The sequence below is a fragment of the Macadamia integrifolia genome, unplaced genomic scaffold, assembly GCF_013358625.1.
Source record: "Macadamia integrifolia cultivar HAES 741 unplaced genomic scaffold, SCU_Mint_v3 scaffold86, whole genome shotgun sequence".
Taxonomy (NCBI): Eukaryota; Viridiplantae; Streptophyta; class Magnoliopsida; order Proteales; family Proteaceae; genus Macadamia; species Macadamia integrifolia.
The window spans coordinates 12,655-33,996 of NW_024870559.1; the positions used below are offsets into that span (position 1 = coordinate 12,655).

The 21,342-nt window shown below is 38.3% G+C and overlaps 1 pseudogene; it reads left to right on the forward strand.

Annotated features, from left to right (window-relative positions):
- The first annotated feature begins 849 nt into the window (after positions 1 to 849).
- Positions 850 to 21,342, forward strand: part of LOC122070227 — a 41,207-nt pseudogene continuing 20,714 nt past the window's right edge.

Sequence of the window (21,342 nt, forward strand, 5' to 3'; positions counted from 1 at the left end):
GGGTCTTAGGCATTTAAGCATTAAGGTTGGGGTGAGGATTTCTAACGATTTGTAATGCAAGGTCTGAGAATTTCTGTTGTCAAGATACATGAGCAGAATTTTGGTGCTTGGCACAGACTCCCTGACTTTTTTTTATTGATTGAAAAAAAAATAGGTAAAGAAAATAGACTAGATTTTATTTTTCTGAGCAGGAATCTTGAACTCTATTCATTTTCAGTCATGGAATTTTTTTACTCTTGAAGAAGCACATCTCCTACTGGCAGTACCCTGTTTTTGGGTAATTTTTTGCAGACTTTATTTCTGGAAATTAGTCTGAATCTGATCATTAGATTCAGTTGATTTTCTAGGGCCTTATGGCCCTCACTTAGAAGGTCCTTCAACTCAATTTGGAGGCAATCTTCCTCTTGGATTGATTGTAATTTTAAATCACCCAAAAAAGAAGCATGTGAGAATGATGCAGATCAACAGCAAGAAAGGTACTTTAAAAAGTTCCAACAAACACAACTGTTTCTTTTATTTTGGCTGCTTCTTATTGGCTGAAAACTTTCCAAAGACCAATATAATTCAACCTTTGTTGCTTTTAGGAAATCATTGTAAGGGTTAGATGATATTATGAATAAAACTTGGCTTTTGCTACATTCATTCTGTGAGATTCAGATGTATGTGAGATGCAGTACTTATGGTGAAATACCTTTAACGGCCAGTGGGACTCCAGTCATATCTGTTTCTTATTCATTCTTCTCCTCCATTAATATTCAAGTAAGTGTTCTATTTACAGTCTTATTCTATTACAGTCTTTAAATTTATTAAAACTCTTCAATTTTTTATCGATGCACCTTGGATGACATCATGGCCACATTTGAGATGATTATTGTAACACATAACTTGCATGAAGATTACCAGATTGCTAATGGTTATGGGCATGACAAAGCCAAGGAAGCTCTTATGGTTACTTTTGTTCTTTTAAATTTTTTATTTTGAGTTCTTTTTCTAGGTCCAGAAAAAGTGAAAGACAGAATCTGCAGTTATGGCCTGTGGGTTCTCCAACCTTGACAGTACGTGGATCTGCCAAGGGCTGCTGCTTAGGTGGCGCATCTAGCAAGATCTGAACGTTTCCCGGTTCCCTTAATGGTAAAAATAATAAACAAATAAAATTCTCTTATTTTGCATGACTTTGGCCCAAGTCAGCATCTTAACTACTCCGCCACCTAGGGTTATGGGCCTAAGACAATGATAAATTCTGTTCAGCATTTGACGGTCTAAAATCGATGTCAGAAAATCCTAAAATGGCATCGGAATGGATACCAACGTTGTTAGAAAGAACTTATCTGATGTCGGTAAAAGGGAACTGCAAACAAGTTTGGTCTGGAGCAAAAATTGATTTTATACACCACACCACACCACACCATGCCCCGACCCAACTCAACCCGGCCCCACCTAGATTTGCTCGGCTCGGCTCGGCATGTATGTGTTAAAAGCACCCTCGACCCACCCTCGGACATGTGAGAGGAGAGATATCTCTCTTCAAGTAACCCTACATTTATAATTGCCATTCCAATATATTAGCCACTGCCCATTCTCATCCACTTGCAATGTGGGACTAAAGTTTCCCACACAAAAAGTGCAATATAAAAAGCAATTCCAAAAGCCTAACTCCTGTGGGAGGGAAAACACCAAAATCAATTATTTGGAAATGGATAGGAGGTATTTTGAAACTTCATTTAAAAAAAAATTCCAGCAGGTATCAATTGGTTGTAGGCCTGTGATGTCCGTATTTGTTTATTTATCTTTAAATTGTGCTTGTCTTGCCAGAAGTTTACAGTATTTCATATTTGTATCAAAGACATTTCACCTGCCATGACATATACTGATGTGAGTTTTATTGATTTTCTAATAGCCCCAGAACATTTGTGTTTTGCAGTTGGTATTGTATTATACATTTGACTCATTGACTGCCTATCTAGACTTAAAATCTTATCTAGAAGGTTATAACACCAAAAAGCAGCAACCTTTTCTTCAGCATTTAGCCATTTTTGTTTTGGATATCCAAGTCTTATCTTTTTAGTTTTGATAGAGGACTAGGAAGCTTGTGTAAGTGGTGGCTGACCATTTGGATGGTCAGGAATGATGTACTTTGCTCTTCAGATTTGTTGTTGCAAAATTCAGAGTGCAAGTACTTTCTTTTTTCATTGTTTGTTTATGGAGCTTTGTATCTGAGTTTGCACTTTTCCAGGGAAATGTCTGCTACAAGTCATAGCATCACTTGGCTTAATATTCTGCTAACAGCTCGCAGAGTTGAAATCGAAGGGGCAACCGCTTATGCAGCTTCTGGTATGTTATGATGTGCTAATACTTCAAGTCAACAATTTCTGTAGGTTTTGGTTTGAAAGGTTGTTCTTTACCGTATGACCGGTATGACGGAATTGTCTTATTGTTTGGATTTGGGAAATTCTTGATCGATGGAGGAACAATATCACTACTTTTGTTCAGTAAGATGCCAAAGTGGCATTGGACTCATTTCATACTAGTAAAAATCACAGGAAATCATTTGATGACATGGATTCCTATTTCTCTGTACTGCATGGCCATAGAGATTGATTACACAAAATCAGGGACTCTGATCAAGCCCCAAACTGGGATCGAGTGGGTAAGCCCTAAACTGGGATCGAGTGGGCTTACCAAATAAGGTGAACAAGGTCCTGAAATACGAGAGGGATCTGCTGGCTTGATGCAAAGTAATTGCATCTCTATGCTTCCCTCCTCCCCCCCCCACCCCACACACACACACACAAAAATGGTGCTGCCAGCCTTTATATGCATAAAACTTGATTCCTGCAGACGGATAACTCCATGGGAAACAAGATGAAGGTAGTAGATGCAAGGAGACCCTAGTTTATCTTCATATAATCATCATCTAGGGCCTTTGATAGAATTTTTTCCAGCATAGGTTGCTGCAACCACATGGACAGTCCTTGAGACTATCAAAACAGAATTGAAGATGAAGACTGATTATAATTGCTGTGATACCATGGGACAACAGAGAAACTAATAACCAGTCCCCACAAACCTTGAAGAAGAGAAGAAGAGCAGGAGAGAGAGAGACCATGACATGATTCAGTAGTCTTCTATCGTGGTCAATGACAAATAAACAAAGTACTGCAGGGTCTGACAATAATACCCCTGCGGTGCTACATATCTTAACATCAATGATATCCCACGATCGAGATAATTGGCTGAATCCCATAAATCCATTACACTGAAGTTCACTGTTATCTTCTTTTATAAAAAAATTAACTTCAGCTTCATTTAGTGAATAATCCTGATTTCATATAATTTTTTTTGTTTGATAGAGTTGTATAATGCCCATTGATGAAGGGTTGGGTTTTGATTCACCATTTTAGATCATTATTCTTACAATATGAATCCTATTGTTGCTGTTAGAGGTTGTTTATCTAAGTATGACATGAACTGCAGGAACACCAGCAGATTGTGCTTCTTTAGGAATCTCCAAAGCCCTCTTTCCTGCAGTTCCTGACCTGGTAGCTTTCTAGACTCTTTTATGGGTTTAAGTTTTAATTCAAGAAGTTTGTCTTATCAATTATTAATTCAAGCACCTCTATGTTGCCAACAGGATTAATATTATTTGAATCTTATATGCTCTTGTCATCTTTTCTTCGTTATTTCAATATTAACATAGAGCATATGTAAGGAGAATTTTGTATGTTTCTAAATTAATCAAACAGAGGTAATAATATTCTGGTCGCAAGATCAAGAGTGATATAGCTAAACACAGAGGGGGACCAAATATAGAACATGTTACCAACATGTGATATCCACAGTTGCTACCCTTATTGATGCCACTGATAACCTGTGTGAGTACAAGGAAATATTAGCAATTTGGCAAAATCAAAACAAGTTTATAAAAAATAGTTATAATTTGTATAGCTCAAGTTTACCTTAGCAGCAGCAAACCTTACTTAGCTAGCGCTACCTTTAGAAAGCAAGTTAGCTACAGTTGAGCTGCCTTACTTTAACAAAACAAGTAAGCAAGTAAACTACCTTTCCTAAGCCTAAGTTTACCAGGCCTAAGCAACTACAGCAACAATAGTTCAACAAATAAACTTGTCAAAATACCTTATAACCCTCTACTCAAAGATTCTTCATATCTTTAAGAGAATGACGTCTTTATAAAGTGCTGCTGAATTGAAAAACCAAGCTGGTCAAAGGTTAAACTCAAATGGTCTATAGAAAACCAGAATTGGTTTGGTTTGTATTGAACCATTGAACCATGATCAATCATATTTTAAATATTAGACTGAACCAGTTTAAATCCATAAGGCCATTCAATGTGGCTGAACCAAGATATTGAGCCCATAATACGAAAATTGACCCATCAAGAGTTTAATCATTGAATTACTTGAATTGAAGATGAACCATATAATTATCTTGGCACTTGTGTTGACACCAATTACAATAAGACATGTGTTGCAATATGATTCTCAACACATAGATGACAGTAGCAATAGGGGCAGCAGCTGCAGTCCAACAACCAGCAGCAGATGAAGGTGCAGCAGTAGCAATAGGGGCAGCAGCTGCAATCCATGTTCGACAGCACCCCTCTCCTTCTTCTTCTTCTTCTTCTTCTTCTTCATCTTCTTACAGTTCAACCGTAGTATACAGCAGAATAATGGAATAACCGAGGCAGTTTTGGGCTTTTAAGGTTCAGCCCTAAGGGTTGTTAGGGCCCGTTTGGTAGAACCAGTAGCAATTGGGGCAGCAGCTGCAGTGCATGTGCAACAGCCCCCCTCTCCTTCTCCTCCTTCTTCTTATTGTTCCACTGTAGTATACAGCAGAATAATGGAATAACAGAGGTGGTTTTTTTGGGCTTTTAAGGTTCAGCCCTAAGGATCCTTTAGGCTCGTTTGGCTGAACTAGTCCAACTACCAAATTAGTTCTAAAATTTAATTCTAAAAACTACTTTTAAAACATAAATTATATAAAATTTAATTCCCTCTAATAAACCCCACCAAATATTAACTTATTAATTTGGATTTGGTTAGCATGATGACCTCTACATTTGGGGTAAGTGCGATGCCTGTGGGTGTAGGCATGTGGGCCCCGGTAAAAATTTTCAATTTTTCCTGCATGTTCGGCCGGCCAGTTGGCAGTAGGGTATCCCGCCAGTTTGACCATTTTTACACCATTGGCTGTCCTAACCTTTAGGTTCTCGAATCCACCCATTATAGGACTGGTTCCACTCATTTTTGGCTATTTTTATGCTCCTTCCATAGCCCATAAATTAGCCAAATTCCCTATCTCCCACTACTGTATATAGGGATCCATAGCAAAGTAGTCAACCTTCTTGTACCTACTAGGCTACAACACTAGGGACAGTTGCTTTCAGTTTAGGGTGTTACAACATCATTGGTAGACTTCATGTGTATGATATATACTTCGCTCGTTTAAGGGTGAGAATATTTGTTCTATTATGCTAGGAGCCCAATTCCTATGTTATAATATTCTGTTTATACTTACTGCTCTCTTACTAATTTCTTATATTGGTCCCTCCAATAGGTAATTTGAAGAACAAGTTTGTTCTAAAATGTCTCTAACTCAACTATTTCATAACAAGATACAAATTGATAGAAATCCTACAACGTTCTTTTAAGTATTCTAGCTAGACCTTCCTAAGTTCCTTAGATTACTTGTCATATAATTTACACGATTTTTAAGTAACTGTGAGTATTTTTCATATAATTACAGCTATTTTAAGTTATTGAGTGCCTTTATCATAAATGAGATTTGCCACCTCAGCTCAGATGGTGATCGCACAGTCCAAAGCTCAGCAGTCCATATCAGCAAGGATGGAAAACAGCCAGCCAATGGGAAGAGCCACCGACCACTATAAAAAGAAGACTTAAACAGAATTTTACGGTAAGACACTCAGAACACTCAGAGCTCTATCCTACTCACCCTTCTATTTTTTGTTAGAACACTGACTTAGGCATCGGAGCCTTCCTCCCGGGGTCACCCTCCGGGCCAGTTCCTTATCTATGGTTTGCAGGTTCTAACTGAGCGGGAAACTTTATCAGCATTAGCCGAACACTCGAAGACGAGCACTTTGAAAATTAACCGAACGTGCTAAAAATCCCAACAGGTATGTCTCTTACTAATTGCTATGTCTCTTACTAATTACTCATACGATTTCAACATATTTAAATTAAAGTTTATGTGTTGGATTCTATTTATTTTGTAGCTCGTAGTCGTCAGGGATCATAACACTCAGAACACTAGAGCTCTTCCTACTCACCCTTCTCTTTTTATCAGAATACTGACTTTGGCATCGGAGACTTCTTCCCGGGGTCACCCTCCGGGCTAGTTTTTCTTCTGTGGTTTGCAGGTTCTAATTGATCGAGAAATTTCATCAACATTAGCCGAACACTTGAAGACGAGCACTTTGAAAATTAGTTGAATGACGCTTTCATCCCTCCACATCTCTCTTGACTAAAAGTCCCAATAGGTGTGTCTATTACCAATTGCTAATACAATTTCAAAATATTTAGATTTAAGTTTATGTATCGACTTCTATTGTTGACACTTAGAACACTCAGAGCTCTACTTACTCACCCTTCCAATTTTGTCAGAATACTGACTTAGGCATCGGAGCCTTCTTCCCGAGGTCACCCTCCGGGCCAGTTTATAATCTTTGGTATGCAGGTTCTGTTGGGCGGGAAACTTCTACAACATTAGCCGAACACTCGAAGACTTGTGCTTTGGAAATTAGCCGAACGACTCTTTCAGCTCTCCACATCTGTCTCGGCCGAAAATCCCACCAGATATGTTTCTTACCAATTACACATACAATTTCAACACACTTTAATTTAAGTTTCCATATTGAATTCTTTTGTTTTATGCCTCTTAGTCGTTAGGGATCTTATACCTACACGCATTTGATCAATATGAGATTAGTTCAGCCAAAATTCACCAATATTGAAGTTTCTTAGGAAATTTTCTTCTTTGGAGTCAAAACTAGCGAAATGATACCGAAAGTCAATATACCGTTGAACTTTCCTCGTAATTATAATTTCCTCATTGAAAACTTACAATCTATACAAAAGGTTTGAACGAAATATAATGGAGCCTGTAATTACTGAGAGCCAGTACGTCACCTAATACAAAAGGGCACCACAGAGAGAATGCTCATTAATTTTTTCATAATTTAAATGCATAAGAAAGTTTTTTTTTTTTTTATTACTATAAACCTAATGGCCAAATATCCAAATTTAAATTAGAACAAGTATTTAACTTAATCCACAAATATATGCAAATGATCTTACAAACTGATATAAAATAAATAATATACTCTAAATAATTCTTATCATAATCATGCTAATATGAAAATGGTAACACAGGCATTTCTTAAAAGGGAACAAAAGGAGAAATAACTAAATAAATTAATCAATTTCACATAATATGATTCACATAAATGGTTAAACACCATATATGACTTAAATACATGAATCACTAAGTCATCCATAGGTCTCCCTATAAAATGATTATACCACCTCAACCTGCTCTCGCGGAACTTATACAGAATCGGTGTGACCCCTATTTCGTTTCTGATTAATTTATTCGTTACTTATCCCTCCTGGTATTGATACACATCCCTTATAACATCCTCATCTCTGCTACACCCAGAGATGAGGATGTTACGTGGGATCCTCATCTCGGGGTGTAGTAGAGATGATGAAGTTACGTGTGATATGCGGTAAGACCAGGAAGGATAAATTAAGGAATGATTGTATAAGAAACTAAGTGGGGGTTGCACTGACTTAGGACAAGCTCCGTGAGAGCCAGTTGAGGTGGTATGGTTATATTCCATGGAGAGCATTATAAGCCTCAGTTTGGAAAAATGATCGAATGCAAGTAGAGGGTTCCAGAAGAGGTATGGGCAAACCTAAAATTACTATCGACAAGTGGTATGGACATATATACATATGGTAAGGAAAATTAGCTGCCGGATGATGTGCAAATTGGTTGGTATCAGGTTGGACACAAATCATGCAACGTTCTTATAAGTAGTGTTGCTAGAGCTTCTTAAGTTAATGGGATTACTTTTCATATAATTTGCACGTATTTTAAGTTAATGAGAGTACTTTTCAATTAATTTACAGCTCTTTTAAGTTATTGAGTATACTTATCATATATGAGACCTGCCTCCTCAGCTAGAATGGTGATCGCTCGATCAAAAGCTCACGAGTCCACATCAGTAAAAATAGAAACCAGCCAGCAAATAGGAAGAGACATAGACCACGATATACAAAAGATTTAGACTTATTTTTACAGTAAGACACTCAGAACACTTAGAGCTCTGCCTACTCTCCCTTCCTTTTTTATCAGAATATTGACTTAGGCATGAAGCCTTCTTCCCGGGATCACCCTCCGGGCCAGTTTCTTATTGGTGGTTTGCAGGTTTTATTGAGCGGGAAACTACAGCGACATTAGCCGAACGATTGAAGATGAGCAATTTAGAAATTAACCGAACGACGCTTTCAGCTCCCCACATCTGTCTTAGCAGAAAATCCCAACAGGTATGTCTCTTACCAATTGCTCAAACAATTTAAAGACATATAAATTTAAGCTTATTGAAGGACTTATTTTATTTTGTGGCTCATAGTCATCAGGGATCATAACACTCAGAGCCCTGCCTACTCACCCTTCTATTTTTATAAGAATGCTGACTCAGGCATCGGAACTTTCTTCCCGGGGTCACCCTCCGGGCCAGTTTCTTATATGTGGTTTGCAGGTTCTATTGAGGCTGGGAAACTTCAGCAACATTAGCCTAACACTCAAAGATGAGCACTTTAGAAATCATCCGGACGTGCTTTCAGCCCTCTACATCTGTCTCGGCTGAAAATCCCAACAGGTATGTCTCTTACCAATTGCTCAAGCATTTTTAACATATTTAAATTTTAGTTTATGTATCGATGTCTATTTTTTTATGGCTCATAGTCGTCAGGGATAATAACACTCAGAACACTCTGAGCTCTACCTACTCACCCTTCCAATTTTGTCAGAATACTGACGTAGGCATCGGAGACTTCTTCCTGGGGTCACTCTCTGGGCCAGTTTCTTATCTACGGTTTGCAGGTTCTAATGAGGGCGGGAAACTTTAACAACATTATCCAAACACTCGAAGGCGAGAGCACTTTGGAAATTGGCTGAATGTGCTTTCAGCTCTTCACATTTGTCTCGGCTAAAAATCCCAACAGGTATGTCTCTTACTAATTGGTCATACGATTTTAACATAATTAAATTTAATTTTATGTGTTGGCTTCTATTGTTTTGTGGATCGTAGTCTCAAGGATCATAACACTCAGAACACTTAGAGCTTTGCCTACTCACCCCTCTCTTTTTATCAGAATACTGACTTAGGCATCGGAGACTTCTTTCCGGGGTTACCCTCCGGGCCAGTTTTTTATCTATGGTTTGCAGGTTCTATCTGACCGGGAAATTTCATCAACATTAGCCGAACAGTTGAAGACGTGCACTTGGGAAATTAGTCGAACGACGCTTTTAGTCCACATTTGTTTCAACTGAAAATTACAAAAGGTATGTCTCTTACCAATTACTTAAACTTTTTCAACACATTTAAATTTAAGTTTATATATGGAATTTTATTGTTTTGTTTCTCATTATCGTCAGGGATTATAACACTCAGAACACTCTGAGCTCTGCCTACTTACCCTTTTATTTTTTTTTAAATACTGACTTAGGCATCAGGGCCTTCTTCCCGGGGTCACTCACCGAGCCAATTTCTTATCTGTGGTTTGCGGGTTCTAACTGAGCGGGAAATTTCATCAATAATAGCCAAACACTTGAAGATGAGCACTTTGAAAATTAGCCGAACGACACTTTCATCCCTCCACATCTGTCTCGTCTGAAAATCACAATAGGTATGTCTCTTACCTATTGCAAATACAATTTCAACACATTTAGATTTAAGTTTATATATCGGCTTCTACAGTTAACATATAGAACACTCAAAGCTCTGCCTACTCACCCTTCTGATTTTGTCAGAATACTGACTTAGGCATCAGAGCCATCTTCCCGGGGTCACCCTCCGGGCCAGATTATTATCTATGGTATGTAGGTTCTGTTGAATGGGAAACTTTAGCGACATTATCCGTACACTCGAAGACGTGCACTTTGGAAATTTTCCGAATGACGCTTTCAGCCCTCCAAATCTATTTCTGCTGAAAATCCCAATCGGTATGTCTCTTACCAATTGCTCATACAATTTCAACATATTTAAATATAAGTTTATGTATCGGCTTCAGTTTTCTTATGGCTTTTAGTCGTTAGGGATCCTAACACTCAGAACACTCAGATCTTTTTGTACTCACCCTTCCTTTTTTGTCAGAATACTGGCTTAGGAATCGTAGCCTTCTTCATAGGGTCACCCTCCGGGCTAGTTTCTTATTTATGGTTTGTAGGTTCTATTAATCGGGAAACTTTTGCAACACTACCTGAACACTCGAAGACGAGCAATTTGGAAATTAACCGAATGACGCTTTCAACTCCCTATATCTGTCTCAACTGAAAATCCCAACGGGTATGTCTCTTACCAATTGCACATATAATTTAAAGATATTTAAATTTAAGTTTTTTTATCAGTTTCTATTATTTTGTGGCTCATAGTTGTTAGAGATCATAACGCTGAGAACACTCAGAGCTCTTCCCACTCACCCTTATATTTTTATCAGATTACTGACTTAGGCATCGGAGCCTTTTTCCTGGGGTCACCCTCCGGGCCAGTTTCTTATCTGTGGTTTGCAGGTTCTATTGAGGGTGGAAAACTTCAGCAACATTAGCCGAACACTCAAAGATGAGAAATTTAAAAATAGTTGAAAGACGCTTTCAGCTTCCCTCATCTATCTCAGCAGCAAATCCCAACAAGTATGTCTCTTTCCAATTGCTCATATAATTTAAAGACATTTAACTTTAGGTTTATTTATCGGTTTATATTGTTTTGTGGCTTATAGTCGTCAGGGATCATAACACTCAGAGCACTCAGAGCTCTGCCTACTCACCCTTTTATTTTTTTCAGAATACGGACTTAGGCATCGGAGGCTTCTTCCCAGGGTCACCAACCGGGCCAGTTTCTTATCTGTGGTTTACAGGTTTTATTGAGGGCAGGAAACTTCAGCAACATTAGCCGAACACTCAAAGATGAGCAATTTGGAAATTAGCCGAGCAACGCTTTGTGCTCCCCATATCTATCTAAGCTAAAAATCCCAACAGGTATGTGTTTTACCAATTGCTCATACCATTTATAGACATTTAAATTTAAGTTTATTTATCGAATTTTATTGTTTTGTGGCTTATAGTCGTCAGGGATCATAACACTTAGAATACTCAGAGCTCTGCCTACTCACCCTTTTATTTTTGTCAGAATACTGACTTAGGCATCGGAGCCTTCTTCCCGGGGTCACCCTCCGGCCAGTTTCATATATGTGGTTTGTAGGTTCTAATGAGGGCGGGAAACTTTAACAACATTAGCCAAACACTTGAAGACGGGCACTTTGGAAATTAGCCGAACGTGCTTTAGGCCCTTCACATCTGTCTTGGCTAAAAATCCCAACGGGTATGTCTCTTATTAATTGCTCATACGATTTCAACATATTTAAATTTAAGTTTATGTCTCGGCTTCATTGTTTTATGGTTTGTAGTCATCAGGGATCATAACACTCTGAACACTCAAAGCTCTGCCAACGCACCCTTCTCTTTTTATCAGAATACTGACATAGGCATCAGAGCCTTCTTCCCGGGGTCACCCTCCGGGCCAATTTTTTATCTGTGGTTTACAGGTTCTAACTGAGCAGGAAATTTCATCAACATTAGCCGAACACTTAAAGACAAGCACTTTGAAAATTAGCTGAATGACGCTTTCATCCCTCTGCATCTCTCTCAGCTAAAAATCCCAACAGGTATGTCTCTTACCAATTGTTAATACAATTTTAACATATTTAGATTTAAGTTTATGTATCGGCTTCTATTGTTGACTCTTAGAACACTCAGAGATCTAAACTCACCCTTCCAATTTTTTCAGAATACTGACTTAGGCATCGGAGCCTTCTTCCTGGGGTCACCCTCCGGGCCAGTTTCTTATCTGTGGTTTGCAGGTTCTAATGAGGGCGGGAAACTTTAACAACATTATCTGAACACTCGAAGACGAGCACTTTGGAAATTGGTTAAACGTGCTTTCAGCTCTTCACATCTGTCTCGGCTAAAAATCCCAACAGGTATGTCTCTTACTAATTGCTCATACGATTTCAACATATTTAAATTTAAGTTTATGTGTTGGCTTCTTTTGTTTCGTGGCTCGTAGTCGTCAAGGATCATAACACTCAGAACACTTAGAGCTTTGCCTACTCACCTTTCTTTTTTTATCAAAATACTGACTTAGGCATCGGAGACTTCTTCCTGGGGTTACCCTCCGGGCCAGTTTTTTATCTGTGGTTTGCAGGTTTTAACTGATCAGGAAATTTCATCAACATTAGCTGAATGACGCTTTCATCCCTCCACATCTCTCTTGACTAAAAATCCCAATAGGTATGTCTCATTCAATTTGCTAATACAATTTCAAAATATTTAGATTTAAGTTTATGTATCGGCTTCTATTTTTTTATGGTTCTTAGTTGTTAGTGATCAAAACACTCAGAACACTCAGAACACTCAGAGCTCTGCCTACTCACCCTTCCATTTTTTTCAGAATACTGACTTAGGAATCGTAGCCTTCTTCCTAGGGTCACCCTCTGGGCCAGTTTCTTATGTGTGGTTTGTAGGTTCTAACTGAGCGAAAAATTTTAGCAACATTAGCTGAACACTCGTAGACGATAACTTTGAAAATCAGCCAAATGACACTTCTAGCTCTCCACATCTGTGCTAACTGTACTACTAACCTCTGGGCCCATGGTACCGGAAAGAACCTCGACCACACCATGCCCCAGACCGTGAATGCCACAATTTCTACTGTAGATTTCATTCATAGAACCATAATTACTTACCTCACTTACCTCTGCAGTCCAAAACCATTTCTTAGCCTCATCTTTCATATTCACAGGTTAGTAGATAATATTAATAATGGCACACAACATTCATAACAATACAATAACATATCATTGATGTATATAATTCACGTAAAATAGTAATAACGCATAAAGACTCCATAAAACAAGGAAAAAAATACACCAACTCACCTTGTTTTCCAAATCGCAAGTACAATGAGATCCCCACAATCGACGTCGTACCCACCTCCGATTATTTAGTTTCATAACCAAATGTGTATCATTTTTTAAATATTATGAATTGACTCATTATAGGTTCACTACTGAACCCAAAACAACTCTTAACAACCCATGTCTAAATCTTACTTGAAACCTCGAAAATGCCCCTGAGTTACCCCTACTCATAGGGCTAATTTGGGTAAATAGGTAGAGAACATAACCCACAAGGGGTAGGGTACCATTCAACCAAAATAGGGGCTGATTGGGCTGAAAAACACCCAATCAGTGTGAGACAACTGGCTGGCCGCTTGCCCAATCGGTAGGAGATTCTATAAAAATTTATGCACTTCCATATGTGGTTCTGCCAATTTCTCTGGCTTAGGCTGCCCATGGACGATGGGTATGGTCCATGGCAACATGAGGAAGTATCTCCTTGTCCCTAGGGTAATTTTACAGTCCACAAAATCACCAATTACATGAGTTAAAATTATGCCTTAACATACTTTCAAATTTCTTCCTAATTTGAATACTTAAACCTTATAGTTCTGTAATAAAAAATTTCCCACCTCTCATACTGATTTAATTGGAGCTGGAACATTATAAGAAGTATGGATGAGCCACAGTCTAGCTTACTAAAATTAGGAATTCTTCCACTGAGTACAAAATAAGTATATAGGGACTAATTTTAGTCCCTAATTTACCGAATTCCTAACCGAGTATGCTTATACTTTAATTAACCTAATTCCTTTGCATGCAGTCCCAGATTCCCAAATTTTGGGTGGCTGTATACTTGAAACCCTAAACGGGTTTCATTCCTACTTAATGTAATTGCTGTATAGCAATTAGGGTGGTGGAATTTTATCTTATTGAGTATGTGTCCAGCAGAAAGAAGGTTCTAGCAGCCCAACCTAGCTGTGTGCAGCATCAACTCTATGTACAGCGAGGTAGTAACAATCTTCCATGCTTGAATCTGCTCTAGTTTGTAGCAATTTCAGTCCTAGTAACATCTGAACTTCTGGAGCACAACTCAAATCCGGTCTTTGTAATTCGACTGCAACCACAATTAGGAGCACTAACCCCTTAACAACATTCAACACAGCACCCACTGTATTTGGAGCTACAACCTCAACTACGCTTGTCAAGAACATTTGCAACCAATCACCAATAAACAGAGGAAACCCTAAACATCAAGTCTACCCAACACCCCGAGTACAGACTTACAATAGAAATCAAGATTTAAACAAATAATGCACTCACTTTGATTTCTTGGTCTTCAATCAATGTACACCTTCTTAGACAAGGTGTGTTTCTTCAAATCACCAAACCACTTCAAACAATAACCAATAACTTTCTTCACGGATCCAAATTAATGATGAATATAATGGCAGCACTTCAATTTTAGATATAACCCCATTCAATCACAGTAGCAACAATAACAGTATGCATATTCAAGACCGCAGTAGGAACATCAATATATAAAAGTTCTTCAATTAACCGATGGGCTTGTGGCAATATTGGTCTATTAAAGCAACCTCATATATCAACTCCGATATGAATGTCCATATTTTAAAATTCAGACTGAAGCTGGATATATATAGAACCGAACCTGAATTCTGAGATCGCAAACAGTAGACTTCCATTAAACCTAAGAACAATGCAGCAATAGTTCTTGTACCAATAACTGGCAGCACCTCTTCTCCTTCTTTAGTGCGGCAACAACGAACCCTTTCCTCCTTCCATTGGTCAGCAGGAAATCAGAACAAATATTGAGTCAGAGCCGTAAGAACGAACCAAAAGATACGATCAGCAAACTCTCTCAACCTGTTGCTCTCCCTCTCTTTCTGCCTGCCTTCCGCTTTTTTTTGGTATGAAGAAGACCTCCTTTTATACCCAGCATAACAGACTTCAAAAAGTAATTCCATATTGGAGTTCTTCTCCTAATTCCTTTTGACCTCAAATCTGAGATTTTCCCTTTTTATTTGAACTGTGCTTGGGATGTACGCACAAGAGACTCCTCTTGATATCGGCTGCTTTCTCTTTCTACTTCTTTCTTTCTAATCTGATTTAATAACAGCTCACGTAAGAGGATCCAGCAAGGCCGATTTTCTAGAAGTCCCACTGAATTGAGGATTCTTCTTTTGACTGGAAATATTAGAAAAAAGAGAGGCTCCTTGCTGTCCCATATCAGTGAAAACTCTTATTGCTGCCCACATATAAGAAGGTTACTTCCTCGTCGGACTCCAGATCTTTTAAAAAATAACAGACTTCTTTTTCTTTTCTTTTTATAGAGCATAGGGTATCCACGGTTGGGAATCATAATCAGATTAGGAATAGAAAATATTTACCTGCTGCATATCAGTTTCAATCACAACTAACTTGCTGAGAGTTTGGCTGAAATTATATCAAAGACGTTGAGCTGGCTATGCTGCTGAACCATTATGTAATGATGTTGTATTGAATCAAAGTCTAGAAGCTGACTCACCATTCCACTATTTAGCTGTTCGATTCAACAAATAAACTTGTCCTAATACCTTATAACCCTCTACTCATAGATTCTTCATATCTTTAAGAGACTGACATCTTTATGAAGTGCTGCTGAATTGAAAAACCAAGCTGCTCAAAGGTTAAACTCAAATGGTCTATAGAAAACCAGAATTGGTTTGGTTTGTATTGAACCATTGAACCATGATCAATCATATTTTAAATATTAGACTGAACCAGTTTAAATCCATAAGGCCATTCAATGTGGCTTAACCAAGATATTGAGCCCATAATACGAAAATTGACCCATCAAGAGTTTAATCATTGAATTACTTGAATTGAAGATGAACCATTTATTTATCTTGGTACTTGTGTTCACACCAATTACAATAAGACATGTGTTGCAATATGATTCTCAACACATAGATGACAGTAGCAAAAGGGGCAGCAGCTGCAGTCCAACAACCAGCAGCAGATGAAGGTGCAGCGGTAGCAATAGGGGCAGCAGCTGCAATCCATGTTCAACAGCACCCCTCTCCTTCTTCTTCTTCTTCGTCTTCTTCTTCTTCATGTTCTTACAGTTCAACCGTAGTATACAGCAGAATAATGGAATAACAGAGGCAGTTTTGGGCTTTTAAGGTTCAGCCCTAAGGGTCGTTAGGGCCCGTTTGGTAGAACCAGTAGCAATTGGGGCAGCAGCTGCAATGCATGTGCAACAGCCCTCCTCTCCTTCTCCTTCTTCTTCTTACTGTTCCACCATAGTATACAGCAGAATAATGGAATAACAGAGGCGGTTTTTTTGGGCTTTTAAGGTTCAGCCCTAAGGGTCCTTTAGGCTCGTTTGGCTGAACCAGTCCAACTACCAAATTAGTTCTAAAATTTAATTCTAAAAACTACTTTTAAAACATAAATTATATAAAATTTAATTCCCTTTAAAACACCCCACCAAATATTAACTTATTAATTTGGATTTGGTCAACATGATGACCTCTACATTTCGGGTAAGTGCGATGCCTGTGGGTGTAGGCATGTGGGCCCCGGTAAAAATTTTTAATTTTTCCTGCATGTTCGGCTGACCGGTTGGCAGTAGGGTATTCCGCCAGTTTGTCCATTTTTACACCACTGGCTGTCCTAACCTTTAGGTTCTCGAATCCACCCATTATAGGACTGGTTCCACTCATTTTTGGCTATTTTTAGGCTCCTTCCATAGCCCATAAATTAGCCAAATTCCCTATCTCCCACTACTGTATATAGGGATCCATAGCAGAGTAGTCAACCTTCTTATACCTACTACGCTACAACACTTGGGACAGTTGCTTCCAGTTTAGGGTGTTACAACATCATTGGTAGACTTCAAGTGTATGATATATACTTCGCTCTTTTAAGGGTGAGAATATTTGTTCTATTATGCTAGGAGCCCAATTCCTATGTTAAAATATTTTGTTTATACTTACCGCTCTCTTACTAATTTCATATATTGGTCCCTCCAATAGGTAATTTGAAGAACAAGTTTGTTCTAAAATGTCTCTAACTCAACTATTTCATATCAAGATACAAATTGATAGAAATCCTACAACGTTCTTTTAAGTATTCTAGCTAGACCTTCCTAAGTTCCTTAGATTACTTGTCATATAATTTACACGATTTTTAAGTAACTGTGAGTATTTTTCATATAATTACACCTATTTTAAGTTATTGAGTGCCTTTATCATAAATGAGATTTGCCACCTCAGCTCAGATGGTGATCGCACAGTCCAAAGCTCAGCAGTCCATATCAGCAAGGATGGAAAACAGCCAGCCAACGGGAAGAGCCACCGACCACTATAAAAAGAAGACTTAAACAGAATTTTACGGTAAGACACTCAGAGCTCTATCCACTCATCCTTCTATTTTTTGTTAGAAAACTGACTTAGGCATCGGAGCCTTCCTCCCGGGGTCACCCTCCGGGCCAGTTCCTTATCTATGGTTTGCAGGTTCTAACTGAGCGGGAAACTTTATCAGCATTAGCCGAACACTCGAAGACGAGCACTTTGAAAATTAACAGAACGTGCTAAAAATCCCAACAGGTATGTCTCTTACTAATTGCTATGTCTCTTACTAATTACTCATACGATTTCAACATATTTAAATTAAAGTTTATGTGTTGGATTCTATTTATTTTGTAGCTCGTAGTCGTCAGGGATCATAACACTCAGAACACTCAGAGCTCTTCCTACTCACCCTTCTCTTTTTATCATAATACTGACTTTGGCATCGGAGACTTCTTCCCGGGGTCACCCTCCGGGCCAGTTTTTCATCTGTGGTTTGCAGGTTCTAATTGATCGAGAAATTTCATCAACATTTGCCGAACACTTGAAGACGAGCACTTTGAAAATTAGTTGAATGACGCTTTCATCCTTGCACATCTCTCTTGACTAAAAGTCTCAATAGGTGTGTCTATTACCAATTGCTAATACAATTTCAAAATATTTAGATTTAAGTTTATGTATCGACTTCTATTGTTGACACTTAGAACACTCAGAGCTCTACTTACTCACCCTTCCAATTTTGTCAGAATACTGACTTAGGCATCGGAGCCTTCTTCCCGAGGTCACCCTCCGGGCTAGTTTATAATCTTTGGTATGCAGGTTCTATTGGGCGGGAAACTTCTAGAACATTAGCCGAACACTCGAAGACTTGTGCTTTGGAAATTAGCCGAACGACTCTTTCAGCTCTCCACATCTGTCTCGGCCGAAAATCCCACCAGATATGTTTCTTACCAATTACACATACAATTTCAACATACTTTAATTTAAGTTTCCATATTGAATTCTTTTGTTTTATGCCTCTTAGTCGTTAGGGATCTTATACCTACACGCATTTGATCAATATGAGATTAGTTCAGCCAAAATTCACCAATATTGAAGTTTCTTAGGAAATTTTCTTCTTTGGAGTCAAAACTAGCGAAATGATACCGAAAGTCAATATACCGTTGAACTTTCCTCGTAATTATAATTTCCTCATTGAAAACTTACAATCTATACAAAAGGTTTGAACGAAATATAATGGAGCCTGTAATTACTGAGAGCCAGTACGTCACCTAATACAAAAGGGCACCACAGAGAGAATGCTCATTAATTTTTTCCTAATTTAAATGCATAAGAAAGTTTTTTTTTTTTTTATTACTATAAACCTAATGGCCAAATATCCAAATTTAAATTAGAACAAGTATTTAACTTAATCCACAAATATATGCAAATGAATCTTACAAACTGATATAAAATAAATAATATACTCTCAATAATTCTTATCATAATCATGCTAATATGAAAATGGTAACACATGCATTTCTTAAAAGGGAACAAAAGGAGAAATAACTAAATAAATTAATCAATTTCACATAATATGATTCACATAAATGGTTAAACACCATATATGACTTAAATACATGAATCACTAAGTCATCCATAGGTCTCCCTATAAAATGATTATACCACCTCAACCTGCTCTCGCGGAACTTATACGGAATCGGTGTGACCCCTATTTCGTTTCTGATTAATTTATTCGTTACTTATCCCTCCTGGTATTGATGCACATCCCTTATAACATCCTCATCTCTGCTACACCCAGAGATGAGGATGTTACGTGGGATCCTCATCTCGGGGTGTAGTAGAGATGATGAAGTTACGTGTGATATGTGGTAAGACCAGGAAGGATAAATTAAGAAATGATTGTATAAGAAACTAAGTGGGGGTTGCACTGACTTAGGACAAGCTCCGTGAGAGCCAGTTGAGGTGGTATGGTTATATTCCATGGAGAGCATTATAAGCCTCAGTTTGGAAAAATGATCGAATGCAAGTAGAGGGTTCCAGAAGAGGTATGGGAAAACCTAAAATTACGATCGACAAGTGGTATGGACATATATACATATGGTAAGGAGAATTAGCTGTCGGATGATGTGCAAATTGGTTGGTATCAGGTTGGACACAAATCATGCAACGTTCTTATAAGTAGTGTTGCTAGAGCTTCTTAAGTTAATGGGATTACTTTTCATATAATTTACACGTATTTTAAGTCAATGAGAGTACTTTTCAATTAGTTTACAGCTCTTTTAAGTTATTGAGTATACTTATCATATATGAGACCTGTCTCCTCAGCTAGAATGGTGATCGCTCGATCAAAAGCTCACGAGTCCACATCAGTAAAAATAGAAACCAGCCAGCAAATAGGAAGAGACATAGACCACGATATACAAAAGATTTAGACTTATTTTTACAGCAAGACACTCAGAACACTTAGAGCTCTGCCTACTCTCCCTTCCTTTTTTATCAGAATATTGACTTAGGCATGAAGCCTTCTTCCCGGGATTACCCTCCGGGCCAGTTTCTTATTGGTGGTTTGCAGGTTTTATTGAGCGGGAAACTACAGCGACATTAGCCAAACGATTGAAGATGAGCAATTTAGAAATTAACCGAACGACGCTTTCAGCTCCCCACATCTGTCTTAGCAGAAAATCCCAACAGGTATGTCTCTTACCAATTGCTCAAACAATTTAAAGACATATAAATTTAAGCTTATTGAAGGACTTATTTTATTTTGTGGCTCATAGTCATCAGGGATCATAACACTCAGAGCCCTGCCTACTCACCCTTCTATTTTTATAAGAATGCAGACTCAGGCATCGGAACTTTCTTCCCGGGGTCACCCTCCGGGCCAGTTTCTAATATGTGGTTTGCAGGTTCTATTGAGGCTGGGAAACTTCAGCAACATTAGCCTAACACTCAAAGATGAGCACTTTAGAAATCATCCGGACGTGCTTTCAGCCCTCTACATCTGTCTCGGCTGAAAATCCCAACAGGTATGTCTCTTACCAATTGCTCAAGCATTTTTAACATATTTAAATTTTAGTTTAAGTATCGATGTCTATTTTTTTATGGCTCATAGTCTTCAGGGATAATAACACTCAGAACACTCTAAGCTCTACCTACTCACCCTTCCAATTTTTTCAGAATACTGACTTAGGCATCGGAGCCTTCTTCCTAGGGTCACCCTCCGGGCCAGTTTCTTATTTGTGGTTTGCAGGTTCTAATGAGGGCGGGAAACTTTAACAACATTATCTGAACACTCGAAGACGAGCACTTTGGAAATTGGTTAAATGTGCTTTTAGCTCTTCAAATCTGTCTCGGCTAAAAATCCCAACAGGTATGTCTCTTACTAATTGCTCATACGATTTCAACATATTTAAATTTAAGTTTATGTGTTGGCTTCTTTTGTTTCTTGGCTCGTAGTCGTCAAGGATCATAACACTCATAACACTTAGAGCTTTACCTACTCACCTTTCTCTTTTTATCAGAATACTGACTTAGGCATCGGAGACTTCTTTCCGGGGTTACCCTCCGGGCTAGTTTTTTATCTATGGTTTGCAGGTTTTAACAACATTATCTGAACCTTCTTGTACCTACTACGCTACAACACTTGGGACAGTTGCTTCCAGTTTAGGGTGTTACAACATCATTGGTAGACTTCAAGTGTATGATATATACTTCGCTCTTTTAAGGGTGAGAATATTTGTTCTATTATGCTAGGAGCCCAA